The sequence below is a fragment of the Struthio camelus genome, chromosome 1 (assembly GCF_040807025.1).
Source record: "Struthio camelus isolate bStrCam1 chromosome 1, bStrCam1.hap1, whole genome shotgun sequence".
NCBI classification, from domain to species: Eukaryota; Metazoa; Chordata; class Aves; order Struthioniformes; family Struthionidae; genus Struthio; species Struthio camelus.
This window is the reverse complement of record NC_090942.1, coordinates 122,408,442-122,428,660: the sequence shown is the minus strand read 5'-3', so window position 1 is coordinate 122,428,660 and position 20,219 is coordinate 122,408,442. Positions and strand designations below refer to the sequence as shown.

The 20,219-nt window shown below is 40.6% G+C and overlaps 1 protein-coding gene across 2 annotated transcripts in view; it reads right to left on the bottom strand.

The window, feature by feature from the left end:
- Positions 1-19,058, bottom strand: part of DYRK1A (dual specificity tyrosine phosphorylation regulated kinase 1A) — a 94,415-nt gene extending 75,357 nt beyond the window's left edge. The window contains exon 1 of one of the 2 annotated variants that reach the window (XM_068913713.1): positions 19,039-19,058. The gene's annotated coding sequence lies outside the window, so the exon portion shown is untranslated. Of the gene's footprint in view, positions 1-18,299; positions 18,473-19,038 lie in introns of those variants that run through there. The other variant, XM_068913697.1, reaches the window with a different exon arrangement.
- Between the last annotated feature and the right edge of the window lie 1,161 nt (positions 19,059-20,219).

The window sequence follows — 20,219 nt, the reverse complement described above, 5'->3', positions numbered from 1 at the left end:
TACATACACTCAAATACATTTCAAAAATTATTGCAGAGTACTTCTATTTCATTGTATGAATTCACAGATGTAACAATACACAACTTACAGACTATGTCCTTCAAAAAATTAACTTAATTTCACCATATAAATTACTTTGTGTTAAAGGCCCCTTACAAATAACTGAAGACTGAGTTGAAAATAATTGTGATACAAAGTATTCTATGTTCCAGCTACACTCTCCCACACTCCCTATATCTTATTTGCATATCATTCACCAATCCTAACTTAGTGGTTGGGCTGCATTTACATAATTCACATAGTATCTTCACATTGAGAAAATAAAACATTTTCCAAGAGCCACTTTCTCCAAAATGCATAAGCGCTGATTAAATCCCAGAAATTTCCTTTTCTTCTTCCCTTAAGGCAAGCACACTAATCACTGGATTGGGGACTCATGTTTCCTCTTCTCCCCCTCTCTCTCATGATTCTTTAGTTCCTTTTTGTATAACACCACAGATTAAATGAGACTTAAGGACAGTCACCAAGAACATTTGAAAAGTCAGATATTCTCACTGGAAGTGAAAAATGTGAGTTTGGATCCTCTCAGGCTGAGAAACACACTAAACTGAGGTGCGTTTATAGCCCATGCATGTGCTCTAATGACTAATAAATCACAAATGATGGAACTCCCAGCTCCTTCTCTATCTATATTTTAAATAATTTCCATAGGTTTCTAAAAATAGTTCAGATGCCTAATTCCAGAATAAAGTTATGAGCCAGAACTCTAAATCTGTCATAGGCGCCTTATGGAAAAGCAAAATTTACAAAATAACTCTTAATTCAAAAGTCCTCCAGGAATAAGTTGGACAGTTCCCCTAAGAGGGCAAGACCTGTTGGAACCCCATTCTGAAAAACATTCAAAGCATTCAGTGCTTACGGAGCAATTTTGTATCTAAAAGTGAAATTGTCTTGGTCAAAAGGCATAATCTATCAACTGCCAAGGAGGGCAGGCCCTCTCCTTCTTCCCCAACTCCCAGATACACAGTTGTGCCCCTTCTTGCGAAAACTTCAGCACTCAGACAGAACAAACAGTAAAACAAACCAACTCATTAATCCAACCAAAAACTGCTCGCATCTTTTTCGTCTCCTGCTGGTTTAGAAAACTGAACCGGCTCAGTAAACGGAAAGAAAGCCTACAGCTTGAATGTAAAAAAGGAACAGGGAACACGCCTTTTAGTGCCAAGATGCCAGCTCAGTTTATACCCCATTATGTTACTTCAATCTAAGTATATGGTTTCACAAGCTGATCTAACCCAGGACTAACAGAAGAAATGCCCTAAAGACAGGCTAGGCTCTTCTTCCTGGGACTTCTCCACCTCACGATGAAACGGTTCAGGTAGCTAAAGTGGCATTAAAGATTTACGCTTACTTATATTGTTAGCTTTTTGTGTTTAGCTTCTTAAGCTGGCTTAATGTGGAAAAGTCAAGGAAAAGTGCCAACAAAGACAACTCACAACCATGCATAACCAGGGGAGAGAGCAGACAAAAGACAATCCCTTCTGATCTGATTCAGGCTGCTTTCAAATCGGCTGAATCATAAAACCTATCCAAAGTTACAATTGTGGGTTCCACTGCAACATCCAGGCACTGAACAGGTGTTACAATGATGAGCGCTACAAGTCCATCTGCAGATCTAGCTTAATTCCTCTCTGTCTCATAAGCCATCTTTAAAGTAGAAAATTACTGTAATTCTTGTATCATGTTCATGAGGTAATCTCCAACGCATATAACTTCACAAGGCAAACTATGGTAATGAGCAGATTCCAAAGCAGATCAACAAAAAATGCACAGCAAGATTTTCCTCTTTCTTCAGTCTTAGGTCATAAATTAATAAATGAAGATTCTACATTTATCTTATATCATTTACTGCAGAACTATAGTCCTAATATTTTTTAGGATAGGCCACTGTCAACTCCAAAAATTTTTAACAAAATATCAAGCATCTTTATCATAATTTTTAACTTAACATAATTCAGTATGGTTTTAAGTTCCATCTGTAGATAATTTACAATGGCCCTATTCACCAGCTTGGGAACCACTGACCTAGAAAACCCTCATAGAGGAAGTAGATGAATTAACCAAGTTAGTCATTTTTCACATAATTTAGTGATGAAATCAGAATACCTTCTTTCTCAGATTTAAAACTTTCAGATCTTGTTTTCTGTATTATTTTGTTAGCCTCCATCCCTGCCATGGAGCACAATCTTAAAGTAAACATCCCAAAATACTGCATTCCACACTGCATAGGTTGCTAAGTTTGGGTGAATTTTAAATGATATCTGAATTCTTCTTAATAGATTACAACACCCTGTTCAACTCACATATGCACATGCACACACGAAGAACCAGTACAGAAGAACACACAAGAAGAGCCAGTACAGACAATGGTACAGTGCAGATACACAACAACCAAAAAAAGTTTCTCTGGTATATTTATTATCACATTGAACAGAAATTTCACTGATGTACACGGTAGCCTGCTAACCCTAAAAAAATATGGTTACAGGTAATTCATCACAGACTCCAGAAACACTTCTTCTGCCAGATAAAATTAGTGTCACTTCTGTTACAAATAAAAATGAAACCGGATAAAAGCACACCGCTAAGCCTAGAGGGTACTTATCACGATCTAACATGACCTTCCACAAAAGTATTTCACAGTTTCATCCAGTAATTCCTTACTAAGCCTTCATCTTCCAGTCAAGGTACAGAATATCCCATAAAAAGAGCTAATCATTTTAAAACCTTCAAAAGACAAAGACACTATGACATCCTTTCAAGTCAAATCGATTGCTATCACCATTAACAAGTGTGCATTACATTTCCTGCTTATCAATATCCAAAGCAAGGACTTTTTAATGAGGAAGAGGTTTCACAAATCTAACAAAACGTTGCAGACACCAATCTATCGGGTAATTCCATCTGAATTTGACAGCTACTGCTTCAAATTCGCAGTAAAGTTTTTAAGAAGTTACCTTTTGTCAGCTGATCCTCAGTAACCAACCACACACACATGCACACACCTCTAGCCCATAGCAAATGTGAGACAACTGGCTTTCACTCAGACAACAGTAAAGGAAGGTTAAAGCTAAGGATAAAGTTGCACATGATTGCTAAGTCAACCTTAATAGTTTACTGCTACCAGAAAAAAAGGGGGAGTGCCTCTTCTGCCAGCACTCCTCCCTTTCCCGGGTCCTCACTCTTGAATGATAGTCTCTATTGCCTACCTTGCTTTGGCTCTAGCACCCGTTGACCCAAAAGAAAGACAACTTTCTTCACGTTTGCTTACGGGGTTTCAAACACACACTGGGAGGGAAGGTCTGGGTATTTAACAAGCTGAAACGGACTGATCCTTAAGCGACACTGAATACCCACCTGCTTGGCAGAGAGCAACAATCAGAGGCATCCCTGAGGAAAAGCATCATCCCAGTTTAGAAGTCCCCCAGACTTCTTTAACAGAGAAGATTCAAATACTATCTTCAAGTTCATTCTGCTAAAGGTGTCGCCAAATTATCTGAATAAATACACCACTTTTTGAATACTCTTTAAAAACTGAAAGTTTTAAAGAACTCAGGACGATTCTTTTCTAAAGTAATTGTGTTAAATTATGTTCCTGAACGTGTACTCCAAGCTTAGTCCATCAACTTGGGCTTATGTTGGTTTGTATCCCCTTTTGGGTATAGTCACTATGAAGGGGAATGTATAGAATTCCTTTTTAACTATTCTCCGACAGTAGTCATAAGACAGAAGTCTAAAAATCTCTCATCAAGGTGAAAGCTTTTAATAAAATTTCAAGACCTAGGAAAATTCTCTCCAACAGAGGCCAGCCTTTCAGGTGAACTTTCCCTAACAAGGCTTTTATGAAATCCAAAGGCCAAATGGGAAAAGTTGAAACTTTGACACAATTTATCTGAAATCCATTTCCAGCACCTTATGCTGGGCATGAACTGATTACTCTAATGCCCTACAAGTATTTAGTCAGTCTTAGTCAGTTGTTCAAGGAGCAGACAGAGCACTAAATTTTGATAACATTATTAATTTATAATTCTAAAAGATATACTAACATTATACACCTTTCTGATTATTTAATAATAGCTCTACTAGCTTCACAAGCTGATAGGGTTCTGTTCAGAGGAGTTGGTTTTCTGCAGCATATTTTTCCTGTTCAAAATTCTTAATATGATTTTTAATAAGGCATGTTCCAGGAAGGAAATGAGGACTGAAAAATAATAATAATTTTAAAAAACAAACAAATAAAAACCAGAAAGGCTTTGAAATCCTAACCTTATGGACTTCCAAATAATACTCAAGATCAACATGTCTGAGGTACCCCAGAAATATAAAGGATAGAAATCTATTCTCCCACTGAAATCCTTGTAGGCTACCAAGAATAGCTTGCTAGGTGGAAAGCCTCCAAAACAAAGCCACTTTTCAAGCAGATTTTTCTTTAATTGTCTACTAATATTGCTGGAGTATTTTATGTAGGTATGTGCTGTGTTTTTTAAGAAGTACTGTTATAAAAAGACAACTTTTGATACAAATCTGCTCTTCCTTCCACTTTGTGAAATAACTCAACAAGGCTCAGTAGCTCAAGAAGATGAGTGACTTTACATGCTCAGTAGATGATGCCATCAAAAGTGTCCTTAAGAAGAACACAGTTTTCCCAGTCACATCTGAAACAGCAGAGCAATGAATGAAATTGTAGGGGCACAGGAAAAGAGATGAGAAAAATAGTAGATTCAGAGCTCATACAAGGTGTATCAACCAGAGAGACTGTAGATTAAAGGATTCTATCTCTATAACCCTTCAGTACTAGCAGTTTCCAGTGCAGGACAAAAAGGAAATATTAAACATGAGAATACAGCTGTCATTATAGAGCTCTGTTCCAATTTCTAACACTACATAACACCACTAACATCTCCCTTTCCAACCTAAGCAAGGAGATAGAAAGCCACCTGTGATGGTTTCAGAACCAGAACTTCCTCTTCCCAATATCTTTTTTTTTTTTTTAAATAAGAAAGTACCATCTCTGAAAATAAGCCAGAATTCAGCACTCCTAATTTGAGACTACTTGAACTGAACCTAAAAAAGCATAAGGGAACATAAAACTTCATAGCTTAAGAAAAAGACACCTTCGCGGCATTTGGTGATTCTACACTGAATCTGAGGGAAGATGGACGCCCACATGGCAGTCCCCACACAGTGGTCAAGGCCTACTCCCCCTTTCCTGCTCAGAGAGATTTTTATTCAAAACATTTCAAGTTAGCTTCATACTGGATTTACAGGAATTACTAGAAAGCCTGGAGACCTTCTTCACGGTGCCTCTGTGTTCAGAAACAAGCAAGAGACATGCTAACTGGTATAGATTATACCTGCCACACAGATATTGCTTTAAAACACTGAACAGTCTTCCTCCCTTTCCTGAAAGAGTCAAGGAAACGGATGACATCCTGAAAGGCAAAGATAGCCAAAGTGGGAAGTGGAAATACAGAACAGTGAACCCACAGGAAGTTGAGGAAAAAGAGAAACAAAGCTTTATGAAAAGGGCAAAGGATTGCTGAAAAATGGAGGAGAGAGGGGAAAGGCACTAAACATCCAAGTATGTAAAACATTATTTGACTAAGGAACCTCAACTACCCCTAGTAATTGAGCAATGCCATGTTGTTTAGCACAAGTCAAAAGTCATTAACAATAAAAAGATGTATAAACAAGTGAGAGGAATGAAATTTACTGAAAAGCAGACTGCAACAAGATCAAACACAGAAGAGAGGATAGAAAGAATTCAAAAAAAAAAAAAAGGAAAAAAGTGGACAAGTCACTGAAAAGATACAGCATTTATTTACTAACCAGGAAGGGACCAACAGAACATTTCCAAAGGCAATTATTGCAATTCAGAATAATGCCTGCCAATCTGCATGTATATTCCAATAGCACACCGCCTCATACCCTGACCTAGTACAGCTGGCCTAATGAATCAAAAATCTGCAAGCCTGGAGAATGCAATGTTTACGTGCCTTCTCACACAAGAATACAAAAGTTAAGGTGGTGTTTGTCAGATTTTGTATGTGTAAAGCATACAGCATATAGCAGACTTTAGGTATTCTTTCCTCCACTCCACTCCAAAGACTTAAGAGAAGCAAAAGAGATGGGAGGAAAAATTCTGTTGCTTTTCCTGTTATTACAAAGAGCAAGTATATTGTCCCACCTTCCATGTTTTTATTTGAGGTAATTTTAGATAATTAAAATGTGGATAAAGTCACAGCTAAGATATAAAGGAATCAGCATCCCTGTCTTCTCAACTAAAGAGAGCTAATTTCCCAAACAGGTAAACATTTATCAATATCATCTCAATAACTCAGAAAAATATTTTATGTTTGAATACATGGAATTGAAACAATAGCATAATCCTAGTAGCTCTGGTTAGTTATTTAAGAGGACAGGCAAACATGGAATTTCCAAAGGGTGAGATTTGGGGGGAGGGGGGTGGTTCTGTTTTTTAAGTAATCAGGTTGATACCATGAAGAGAAAAGGGAAACATTTTTTCATGCCTCTCTTTGTACAGCAGAAACAAGAAAAATAAACTTTTTTACTGTGCAATTCAGCTTCTAGTATCAATCAGATATGTTCATATGCTATAAATACTGCTGGAAAATATCTTTTATTAAAAGCATTAACTTCAGACATTTCAATTAATCATTCAGTTTTTCCAAATAGAAACAATCCATATTTTGTATGCATGTATATATCTTATGGTAGTAAAGAAATCAAGTAAAAACGTCAGAAGCACATGAGATGACTTTAGAAGAAATTTATATATTGCACCGCTTTGCGGAAGCATTCACAAAAACAGAAAATCAAAACTCCAGGTTTCTTAGAAGTTTTTTTTCCTGTGAAACTTGAAGTACTTCTTCCTCTCAGAGGCATAGTTCTTAAAAGAGGAGGGAGAGAGCAAGAAAAGTGAGAAAGAGCAAGCATGAGACAGCACACACAAGAAGGAGCGAGAAAGAGACTGAGTAAGGGATTGAGCAAGGGAGAGAAAAAGAGGCGCTTAAGCAAGTATGTGTTAAAAAGGACGCGAAAGAAAAAAAAGGCACGACCACAAGTTGGAGCAAGAGAAGAAAACAGCAAGTGAGAGTGAGGAAGGACAGGAGGGAGAACATTAGCAAAAGAGCTCAAGACAAAAGGAGAGACAGATGAGGGGACTAAGCAGGAGAGTTAGAGACCAAGTGCAAGTAAGATTTAGGGTCTGGAGAAAGAGAAAGTGTTACATCAAGTTAGAGAGTCTATTAAGATAGACTTAGCGCATGTTAGAGTGCACATAAGCTAGACAGCTTTAGGGCGCGAGCATCAGAGAGAGAGTGAGCATGGAAGTTAAGAGACAGCGAGCAAGAGTCCGAGACAGCTAGAGAGAGTTAAGAGAGGAGGGAGAAGAGGGAAAGAGTATGTCTCCGGGGAGGGACTTACTATAGGAGGGGTGGCAAAAATTCCTCACAGTGACGTTCTCCATTAAGTAACAGTGCTACCAGAGCCAGTTACCAACCCTTACCTATTCTAAGCACCCTGTTCCTATCCACCCACACAACCCATTCCATTATCTTGTCAAATGTTTGAGCAGCAGCACAGTGTACCAGGTCTGGGAACTGATCTGACTGAAAAGTAACCTGATTCTCCACCCCCACACACCCAAATGTTATATATATAAAATTATATATTTCAGCTAACTCGGTTTTGAAGTCTGATTCACTGGTTGGTCTTACAAACAGCTGTGCCAACACAAAGCAGGTGGGAACAAGCCGCCAGAATCTGGAGGGAAGGGGAACTGCTTAAGCTGTAATTGCCATCAAAGAACTGTTTGCTGAACATTTTGCCTTATAACTACTTTTTCAACAATTTTCCTCAAAGTAGTTCAGTGCCTCTACATCTTGCAGCAAGAACTTCAAAATAGATAACTAATGCTGCAAAACAAACATAGAACATCACCAAATTAATCACTGGTAATGTTCCACATCCCTTTGTAAACGATGCATGAAAACAAAAAGTTGTCCTTCTCAATTTTTTACTTCTCTGTTATTTACTATTTCAAATTTGGCATAGATACTGCTTGGGGGAGAACATGGTAACTTTCAGTAGCCCTAGGAAAACCTATGCAGATTTGGCGAGGTGGAAGGAGAGAATGGGTTGGCGTAGGAGGAAAGGGAGGAGAGAATCAATGTTGCTTGTGTTTCTTTCCATATCACTGTTCTTTGCTGCGCTGCCAGAACCTTTCAGCCTTCTCTCAGCACTGAATATGTATATCTTCCTACCATCTTAACTCCTGCTGCAGGATAGAATTGCCTTGGATGAAAAAGGAGTAACAAAGTCTTCCCAAATTTCCCCACATTCAAAACACTCTGGCCACTGCAAAGGCCGAGCAGCAAAAGACCAACAGTTTCAGTCTTTACTCATCAGCTTTTGTCAATTCACTTCCCTTCACTGGCCATATTACAGAGCAATATCTCACAACTCAATGACAGGTCTGATCAGCTGAAACTAGAATGCAGACTATTATTGCAGAGGAGTCAAGTTTAAGACACTTCGCCACTGTTGCCTCACAAAAGCCAACCAAGCCAAGGTATACAAAAGTGTGGTTTATTCTTGTGTATGTTGTGTATTGTCATTCTCCAAATTGTTCACTCTCAAGGGGCTGACCCAAAAAACTGATAAATCAGTACTCTTGTCAGATGTTGTAGTTAACCTATCAGATCAGGTAGGAGAGGTGCAAGCTTTTGTACTGAACAAGACGAAGATATTTCAATTATGCAAACTGGGGGAATAAAACATATGCCTCTTTCTCCTTCCATCGGAAAAAAGTTTTATAACTCTCATAAAATCAAAGACTAAGAAGTTAAGAAATGTTTGAGGTGAGCCAGTTAATCAATTCTACCTCTTCTACATGTTTTGCAACACAGTTTTTACTTACACAGTCAAACACTATTTTATTCATTGAACAGGTGCATATCAACTATATCAGGAGGATAACCCAGAAACAAAACCAGAGACATGCAGTAAATGATACTATCTCCTGGATTACTCCATCAATTCTTTCAGAAACTGAGGGATGTGTATCGAATGGGGCAAAAGACTGCAAGCAATTACATTTCTAAGGTAAGTGAATTCCTTTTGGGAAAAGTGCATTCCCACAATTCTAAACAACTCCTAAGTTTTGTGAGCAAACCACTATCTGAATACGCTGAGTCACTCTCTAACCTTAAGAGAGACAGACTACTGCTCTAAATTACAAAGCACGTGGAATACAAACTCAAACCAAATGTAACTGTAAACACGCAGCATCCTGCTATTAAGACAAAAGAGGCCTAAACCTCTAACTTCAGTTCTGCCCTCTGCATCACCGTGTAGCTTTGGGCAAGCCACTTTACCTTTTTTTGTTTTCATTTCCCCTGCTAAAAAGCAGAGTATTAATATGTATTTACCTCCTGTTAACAAGCCCAAAACTGCTCTGCTGTATGGAAAGCAACATTAAAAAATTAAGCATTATATGAAATGCCTAAATTCTCAGGGGGGGGGGGAGGGGGGAGAGATGCTCAGTGCCTCAGATTATGCTGCCAGTAAGCAAGATACACAAAATTAGTAGATTTTCTGGTACCAGTTTGGGTCTTAATTTTATTGTGCATTAGAACCCAATCACAGAAGAAGATTTCTCTTCCACAAGATGCTAAAAGAATTTGTTAGCAAGTCTCCTTCCCTGGAGACATTCAAAACCCTCCTGGACACAATCCTGGGCAACGTGCTCCGGATGACCCTGCTTGAGCAGGGGGATTGGACTAGATGCTCTCCAGAGGTCCCTTCCAACCCTGGCCATTCTGTGATTCTGTGATAGTTCAGACCCGCACTGGGGCACAGAATCACAGATATCAAAAGCAAGAGATAATTTCCTCATTTTTGCCATACTTTGAGTGCTTGACTTAATTTGGGAATTTTTGTGGAAGTAACTGAGTCAAAGGCAACTCTACAGATATACACATGACTAGAATATAAGAAGAAAGCCCATTCTTAAAACATATGATTAAAAAAGGCATACCTGTTTCCTCAAATACATAAATAAATTGGCACTGCCAAGCTGGGAGCTTATAGGTTTTAAAATATATATGTATGTATGTGTGTGTGTGTGTTTGTGTGCATGTGTGTGTATATATGTGTACACATATATTTTTATATATAAATAACATATAAGATATAAATTGTATTCTGGGCCTACTGTATGCTTGCTTTTAGCATACATCTTGAACTTCCATCTCATCTTAACCCACAGATCTCAAGGTTTTTTTTGTTTTATGCAAACAAAACTTTGCTTTAACATATAAAGACTAAAAAAAAAGGCAAAACAAGAAAAGTAGTAGATCAGAGAAAAAGAATGAAAACAAAAAATCCTGTATCAAGAAATATTAAGGGCAAAATTTTCAAATACGGAAGCCCAAAAGTTAAACTTTTCATCCCATTGTACAGAAATAACTGCACACTCTCTTGTACAGAGATAACTGTGTATTTTCACATCTCAAAAAAGTCAAGTAGGAACTACAAGACTTCCAAAATCTTTAGGCTAAAGAGTGTGGACCAATAGTACAGCAAAATACTGATTTAAGGATACAAGCCTGAGATGATACTTTTGAAGAAAAAATGAAAAGAGGGATGTGATAAAGATATATAAAATGATGAATGACATGAATGTCAATTAAAAACATCTAGTCCTCCTGTTTTGTAGCAGAGCTTGGAAACACATATTAAAAGGCAATAAACGTAAACTAAGGCCAAAAAAATCTTTTTCACACAACAAAATTTATTTTCTGAATGCAATCAGAACAAGCTCCTGTTGAAAAAAAATTTTTTTAAACAAACAAATTAACTTCTATTACATTGGATAGAATGAAAAAAGAAAACATCTCTTGTACTGCAGAACGTAAGTCTACCATGAACTTCTCAATGCTAGAAAAAAAGTTTCATGACAGGGAATATTCCACTTTAGTATTTCTTTTATCACACCTGAGCTATCTAACCTACTTAGGTGGGGTGTTTGGGGTTTTTTTGCCTCTTTTTTAAATAATAATTCTTCTGTGGACGGGAGCAGAAAACTAGTGATAACAGGCACAACATGGGTTTACATCCAGAGAGTGGTGTTTTTTCCTTGTTTCATTAACTTCTTTAACAGAAATATTTTTGCAAAAACAAATATTTTAGTTTGCTGCAACTGTCTAGTAGTATGCAAATTATGCAATGGAGTACTAGGTATTACCTTCACATCCACATTTAGGAATTGTTTCCAATTCTAATGGTTCCTTATATTTAATAAAAGCATTAGAAAAGTTTCTAATCATCATCACAGAAAGCAAAACCAGTATAATTTTAAAAATGAAAACAAAAGTTGTCAACACTATCATTAACCACTGAACTGAGGCAGCTAAGTACTCCGACTCCAACAGTCTGTTTCCACATGTGCAACTGTATATCTCAAGGTTTTAAAACTAAACTCATAAAGTTTAAAAAGTCCATGCTGTGAGCATGACTGTGGCTAATTTAACTCCACAGAGATGCATAAACGAATGTTTTGATGGGTAAAAAGACTGAAAGTAGACTGAAACGGACATTGCGAACCGCAAATCATGACTGCACACTGTGTAAAATGTATGGGGTTATTCCTACCTGTGTAAGTCCTATGAAGACAGGAGAGATGCTCTCTTCTAAGGACCACATGAGATATCATTAATGATTTCTACTCATACCTCTGGATTATTAAATTTTAGATCTTCTGTCATTAAATTTTTGTACTACAGCAGACTATCAACTTACAATAACTCACAACACTTTTTATTTACCTGACCAAAAACCAAACAAATCACCAAGATGTATGCATCTACACAATGCCATAACAAAAATTCTACACAAGAAAACATTACAGATTACTGGAAAAGCATCTCAAGGTTATGAAATCCTGATAAAATAGAGAAAAAAACATTTTTACTTCATCTTGTACAGTATAAAACAAAATGGAAATCAGATTCCAGCTAAGGTCTCTAAGCAGTACAACAATGCAAAACCAGTTTTTAAGTGTGCCTTTATGATACAGCTTTCAACTATAGTTTTTGATACAGAATCGTATATATTTTTCCACTCAGCCCTCAACATACCTGAATCATTTATGACGCTGTCTCTAGCAGACATAGTCCACAGAAGACATAAACTCACTCAGAAACTAAGCCTGCAAAACACATTGTATATTAAAAATAATAAACCTTCAGGGCAAGTTTGAGGAGGAATAAGGGCTATTCAACATGAAGCTGCAATAACTGCATAGTTAACTGACCTCTTCCCCAGAACTGCATCTATTAGTGATTCTGTTTCGGGGGAAAAGAAGATGCAATGTAAGTTTGTAGCCTAAGGGCTCCAGTTTGTACATACAAAAACTTTACTTCAGCAAAAATCCTACTGATTTCAGTGGAAAGACACAGATATGTGCAACTATGTACATGTCTAGCATTTGCAGTAATACTTATTTCATTGTAAAGTACCTACCATAAAAATCTGAACTTTTGAAGGTACATGATGACTTTGACAGCAAAGTCACCCTAAGTACAAAAACATAGGATTCTAAGCTTATGAACATCAGATTGTAGTGAAAAAACATACATTAGCCTGTGTTATTCCACAACAACTATAATCCAGTATTTGTAATGAGTAACTTCTATAGAAAGGGAAACTCCCAAAATTTACATACATCAGTCATTTCTTGTAGCATTAAGGAAGATATATTTCAAGCATGAACTTGCAATTTATGGAGAAGCAGGCCTTAATTTAAAGAAGAGCAACAACAAAACTAGAATCAAAAATCAATTGGATTTTGAAGGAAAGTGTACTAAAAATTGATTTGGCTGGAATCAAACATATACCCTATGTACTTTATTTTTAATTTCTGTAAAACTTACATGCAAGAACAAAAATACATATGATTATGTATTTACTTGTAGCAACAAAAGCTGTAGCGACAACCAGAGAGACCAGACAGAGGTCAGCGTAAGGAAAACTCATTGTGTTTAGAAAAATAAAGAACTAGGAAAGTACCTGACAATATTTTTCTTCTTTTCACCCCTTCCTTCAGTTTAAATAGTGAACTCACGGCAGAGACACAAAACTATTTCCCCTACAAAGGAAGTGAATGTGCTGCACTCTGATTGGCTCCTCAGCAACATACCCACCAGCAAAGTAAATGAGAAGTTATTAGTGATTTACACAGTTCACAGTAACACAAGTGAAGATTTGTGCATATATAGGTAAACAGGACTGCTAATGAACAAAAATGTTAGCTACCTGTGTTGGAAGCCAAGAAGTCAAAAACAGGATGAACAATAGGTTTTTAAGTCAATAGGACTGAAAAGTTTCACTGGCAAGTTGCTTTTAATCACTAAAATGTAGTGAGTTAATTATAGTTGTGGCAACTGGCATTCTACTAGCTTGATTTTTTTCAGCAGCTCATCAAAATTCACCCTGAATCTTTTCAACTACATTTTCCAAGAGTAACTCTGCCATCACACATCAATTTGTATATTTCCATTCCTCTTATTTCACTACCCAAGCAATTATTAAAAAGAAAGAGGAAACTTTTCAACACATAATGTGTTAATATATTTATTAACCTTTCCTTTAACTGACCCAAAATTCAGCCTATTTTAAATTTGCTTTTAGGAGAAAAGAAAGAAAATAAAAAGCTTTGGAACTTTACATAATACAGAAATTGAAAGCTTGGTTTCTCAACAGCTAGAACAAAATAGTGACACTTAACAGAGTTAATTTCACTGCCATTTAGTCGGTTTCACTTTCAGGTATTTAATGCTACAATACTTGGATCCTGGAAACTTTGCAAAGGGGTGTTTACAAACAACTGCTGGCTTATGTTATTTTAATTGCAAAAAAATTTCGCTGCTCTTGATCAACTGCTGGCTTATGTTATTTTAATTGCAGAAAAACTTTCGCTGCTCTTGATTTTAAGAAATGCTATATTCAGATAAATAATTATGTCTGTTATACAAGGTAACTGAAATAGTTACCGTCTAGATTTCAAATAGCCGTTCCAAAGTAGTCACACTGTATGGACTTCAGCAGAGCTGACTGGGGACTATCTCCTTCATCTGCCTAGCCCTTCAGTGGGTATTCTCCCTGTAAATCACAGGGACACACCAGTTTGGAATTAATGAGGCTATGATAACGTCATTATCTTTTGTAGTGAGACATCCCATCTCTTTCCTCACCAACTGTGGATAAAAAACACCTTTCCCTTGGGGCTTGGGGAGAGGATAAAAAGGAAGGGAGAGAGAGGAAGGGAAACCTTACGAAGGCAAAGGGACACTCCGTTGAATTACTTAGCCTGCTTCACCACTATCTGCTTTCCAGGCAAAGTTAAAGCAGAGCTCCTTTTCTGATCTGTTTCTCAAACAAGTAAGCCATATTTAAGCACCCACAGATACAGGAGAAAGCTTGTATGTATGAATATTAGGGGAAACGGAGCTAAAACATAAAGCAAGCCAGGGCTAAGTATGCACCAAAGACCTATCCTAAAGTAATGAAATATGTTTGAACTAGCAAAAGCAGTTAATTTTTTTCAGTTGAATGTGGATCAAACAGAATCAAAAACAGATTTTTATCTTTCTCCTTACACGGGAAGAATATAACCTACAGAGATCAATTACAAACTGCTACATTAATTGTTACATGCAACTGATGATTAGGTCACTGAAATTCTATGGGTATATTGTGTCACCTCCAAGAGAGAGTATAAGATAACTGTACATGTTGAATACGTCTTTCTGGAAGGAACAGTTGTTTCTAATTATCAAAAGTTTTTTCAGTGTTTTTAAATCATCAGTAGACTACTACAGTTCCCAGTATTCTCTTCTTGAAGGACCCATACAGGGTGGAGAAGGAAGAGAGTATTCCCCTTCTCAGAATGTCTTGTTCACTTTTCCCCCCTACTCGTAAGTTTACGAGAAAGATATGTTTCCTTGGGAAAGGTTCTGCATTACTTCAAATAGCCTTACAGAACAAAGAAGCCTCACTACATACATATATCAAGTCCTTTAGACTCCTTAATGTCTAATTAACAGGAAAGTTATGACAAATGAAAAATAAAAATAAAAAACTAAGTTAACAAACTCTTACTAAAAAAGAGATGAAACTGTAAAGTAACTTAACAAATAATCCATTGTAGTCAGTTATAAAAACAAAAATGACAGTTCTCTGAAAATAATCCTATTCTACAACAACACGATCCATTTACGAAAGGATTTCAGAAGTTATACAAGTCTCCCATGCTTCCATAAAACAGAGATATCAGAAAGATGTTGATATCTTTCGGAGAATAGTTTTCCAAATAGTATTAAAAGTGACTACAGAAAAATGAAAACTGTTTAGTTTAAAAAAAAAAGTTTAAATTCTTACTTAAGAATGTAAACTACACCAAAAACTTTCAACCTACAGTCCTGTAGTCAGGGTTAAAAACACCTGAAATAGAGAGGTTTTCAGAGGAACACTGAAGAGAGTACATTAATTATAGCCACCCAATTGCTTCTCTGGTAAGAGTACATTTTAGTTTTCAATTCGTCATCTATTTCAGTTCAGATTTTTATAGGTTTTATTAACTGGTTATTTTGCATACCACCATATGACCAGGTGGTACAGTTTCAAATATGTCAGCATAACCTAAAAAGGGGGGAGTCACTTTACATACTGAAGTGTTGACTAACTTATTTGAACTAAGATAAAAATAAATAAATAAATAAATCTCATCATAAGTCCATTAAGGCAAAGTCTAATAATACAGTTAACCCAGACACAAGTTTCTTTGCGAGGCCTTATCAGAATTAAGATTCCAAAATATGATATACATGTCAGCAACTACGTCTAAATTAAATTTAACTTTAAAAGCTTAGACAAGGCACACAGGTTTTACTAGACAGCGGTCACGTTACTCCGTGTGAACTTAACATGGGTGCGATAAGTCATTTATGAGCATCATATGTAAATTCCCACTCTCAACAAAACCCATATACTTTAAAAACTGATAAATTCCTGATTACTACATCATTATTTTACACAAGTAATAGAACACTACTCATAAACTGTCGTTGAAAATTCTTGGCTGCTATTTGGTAAAATTATCCTTGCTGCTGCTTCTCTGCAACTGTCCAACATGGGAGGAGGGGGGTTCCAATGACAAGTCCAAAATCTTCCTAAGTATTGAGTCAGTAACTTCAACATTGTTACTGATGTAAAAAACTTTCTATTAGCCTCGAAACAATTATAATGGGTGCACAATAATTTAAGAGTGTGAATTGTCCTCTTTCTTGATTTAAGACTATGTTCTGTATTCAATTTTGAACAAGACAGACTTCTTACTTTATTCAAAGAATATTCAAAATCAATGAATTAAACCTGTTAAGTCTTGGAGACTTTGCCGGAATTTTTAATTCACAGAAGAAAATGTAAATTTAACACAACACGCTCTACTTCAGACTGTAAATAAAAAAGTTGTAATTCTAAATAGTTCATATGAGCCAAAAACATTAAGCATATCCTACAAAAGTAGTCTCTCTCTGTATATATCTATATACCCCCCCCCCCCAAAGTTCACTAAACATATCTGGCTAATAGTTAACAGAAAAATACCAGCTCATATTCAAAATTAATTTCAGTGTTATTATTTTAAATGTATTAAGTAAAATTTTCCAAAAATATCTAATCTACAGATGTCAGGGTAAAGGGCAAGAAAAGGAGAAACAAGTTTTTCCAAAACTTCTTACGCCTACAGACTATTCCATTGACAGAAGTCAAATTATACACAGTTACAGGCAGATAACTGAATGCTACTACAAACAAAATGTTTGCCTATTTGTCGCCAGACATCATTGATGTATTCTTCAGTTTTACACTCCTTTTCTTAGGGAAAGGACACTGAAATACTAATAAAATAATAAAAAATTAAATTCTACCTATCTAGATCTCTGGGATATTATATTCATGTAAAAGTGACTGCATGTGCCTACTGGCAAAAGTTAACAGGACACACTCTTCATGATTAAAATGGTAGATTGTCAAAAACATGCTTGTTGATTTATTTTGTAGTCAGATACTCTCTGTTAATTTTAAAGAAAAATGAATGTTTATTTCCCCCAATAACTGTGGAGTAATAGGAGAACCAAGTAACAGCAGCAATCTAGACACATGATCAAAGAACCCCTGCATAGTCTTTGGACAGGCTAAACTGAAAACTTCAAAGCTGATTGAGATTCAAAAACGCACCCATTTCAAAATTCCTAATTGTAGTTCTTTTAATTGTGTATTCCGATTCTGGGGGGGGGGGGGGGGGGCAGGAGGAAATGCCACTTCACAGAGAGCACACTCTATGTTTCAGATGCAGTCTCTAATTTCCTCAGCAACACAAAGCTGAATTCCTACAAGACTGCAGGCAACCACTAAAATACAGAAGCACCTGTATGCCCGTGTGCATATGCCCAATGCTTCTCTCCCCTCTTCCCCACCCCACCCCACCCCCAGCCCAGATGACAGTAATCATACACAGGTACTCCTTCTTCATCGGCCTCCAAGTTCCCCACCTACCACGCGAGTCTCTTGCAGGGGTGCAGGCAGGGGCACCTAAAGCCTCCACCACAACAGGTGCCTGCTCAGCTGATTGTTCAACTCCTGACACCCTCCTCGCCCCCTCTCCCTGCTCCCAGACCGGGGCGAGACCTCGCACCCGCCCACCGCAGGGCGTTGCGCATAAGAGCGAGAGAAGCCAGGCAAACTCCCTTCCTCCATCTCCGGTCCCGCAACCCTCCTCGCCGCTCCGCTTCCCAATCCGGCAGCGACAGCCTCCCCTACACGCCGAGGGGAAAAAGGGCCGCAGAGGCGGCCGCCGCCTCCGAGCCGCGCAGAGGCCGCCAGCACTGCCCCCGGCCATTCCCGGCCCTCCCCAGAAGGGGGCAGCGGTAGGGAAGGCGGCGGGAAGGCCGGGTCCAAAGCCCGGTGCGGGTCCGGGCCCTGCCAGCTCCGGCCGGGGGCTCGGCGGGCCCCTGCGCTCTCCCCACCTCCTCTCTCTAAGATGGCAGCGGAGCTGCCCCCTGCGCTGCGCCCCCCTCGACCGCGCCGGGCCGGGAGGTGGCACCAGCTCGTCCCGCTGCGCAGCTCCCCGCCACCGGCTGAGGCGTCTCACTTACCCGTGGGGGGGGGGCGGCGGACCCCTGGCTGCCGCCCGGCTCCGGCCTCCTCTCCCGGGCGGCGGGCACACGCAGAGCGAGGAGCGAGCGCTTCCCCCGGCCTCGGCCAGGGGCCCCGGCACGGCAGCGCCTCCCTCTTGTGCGCTCCGCAGTCCGGCCGCCCCGCCGCGCTCGGGCCCGCGCGGCTGGCGGCGGTGCCGGTGCCGCTCGGAGTGCGGGGGGGGCGGGGGGGGGGCAGCAGCGGCCGCGGGGGCTGCCCGCAGCGCGCCTTCCTCTCCGGGCGGCGGACAGCGAGGGAGAGGGGGCCCGGCCCGGCCCGGCGGGCGGATCCGCGACGCTTCCTGGCCGGGTTGGATTTTCTATCGCTCACAAAATGGCGCGCGTTCCAAACCTGCGCAGCGCCCGGCGGCGGCGGCGGCAACGGCAGGGCCCGGCCTCGGCTCGGCGGCGGCGGCGGCGGCCTGAGCCCCGGCCAGGCAGCGCGGGGACAGCGGCGGGCGGGCGCGAGCGGGCGGGGGGAGGAGGAGGAGGAGGAGGAGGAGGGGATGATGGGGGGGGGAAGCGCAGCGCCGTACCGAGCCCCCGGGAACTCCTCGCTCCCTCCCTCCCTCTCTCCTTCCCTCCCCCGCCTGCCAGCCTCTACCTCCTCCCCCTCCCTCCCTCCCCGCCCGCTCCTCCTTCTTCCCCCCTCCCTCCAGAACCGGCTTCGCCAGGGCTTTGCGCCGGCCCCGCACCGCACCGCTGCCGCCGCTTCGAGCCTCTCCTCGCTCGCGTGGGGCGAACTTCTCGCCTGCCGCCGCCGGGCCCTCCAAGACAGTTTTTTGGGTTGTTGTTTTTTTCTTTTTTTTTGGGGGGGGGGGAGGGAATTCCGTTTTCTTGCTTGATAATTTTTTTTTTCGAAGTGGAGGTAGGAAGGGGAAAAAAAAAAAAACCTTCCACAATTCGGGCGGGAAGGGTGGGATTTTTTTTTGAAAAAAAAAAAAAAAAGCTAACTGACAAAATGGCGACGAGGGCGAGCCTGTTACTATGGCAACTGTCAATCACGCTACCCCTGCGCCCCACCCGGGCCGGGCGGGAGACAGCCGCTGACGTGGGGAGGGTGGGGAAGAGAGCGACGGGTAAAAGGCGGGGCTTGGTCGCCGGGGCAACTGCCGCCTCCCCTCGTCCCCCCCCCCCCCCCGCGCCTCTCCGGCATGTGACGATATCCGCGCCGCTGCGGGCCGGGATGGCCCCGGCGCTCTGGGGCCCCAGGCGGTGGGGGAGGGGCAGCGGCCGCTCCTTTCGCGCCGCGAGGCCGGTAACGGTAACGGCCGCTGCCTCGCGCTGAGCCGCGCGCTTCTCCGCCCGAGCCGCTTCCACGCCGCGGGTGCGGCGGGGCTTTCCCCGGCCTGCAGGTGGCGGGGCCCGCCCGGCTGCGGAGGGGCTAAACCCGGCGGCGGGCCGGGCGGCTCTGGAGGGAGCCTGGCCGCCCCCCCGCAGGGACGGGGGCCGCCCGGGGCGTTGTGGCCGCGGGTGTCCTTGCTCGGAGCTGGGAGAGGGCTGTCATGGGGGCTTGGTGGGCGCAGGGTTCCTCTCCATCTCGCACTGAAAGATGTATTTAAATATAGATATATTCATTTTTTTTAATAAATATTTTAAAAAGGTGTTGCTTCGTGTGGCACTCACGCTGTGGGTATGTGGTGGGGAAGGGAGCCTTGGGTTCTTGAGGGAAGACTTAATTCCACTTTTTATTACGGACCGGAATTAGGAACGTATACTACTAATGTAAATCTACGCTAGGGATTTTTTTTTGTTTTTCCCCCAGGAGCATCCATGAAGATCCAAAAAGTAAAATGTGGCCTTCATCTAGTATTTTAATTCTGACACCTGATTTTTTTTTTTAACCTTGTTGTTTTAGTTCACAGTCAGCCTTGCCCCTTG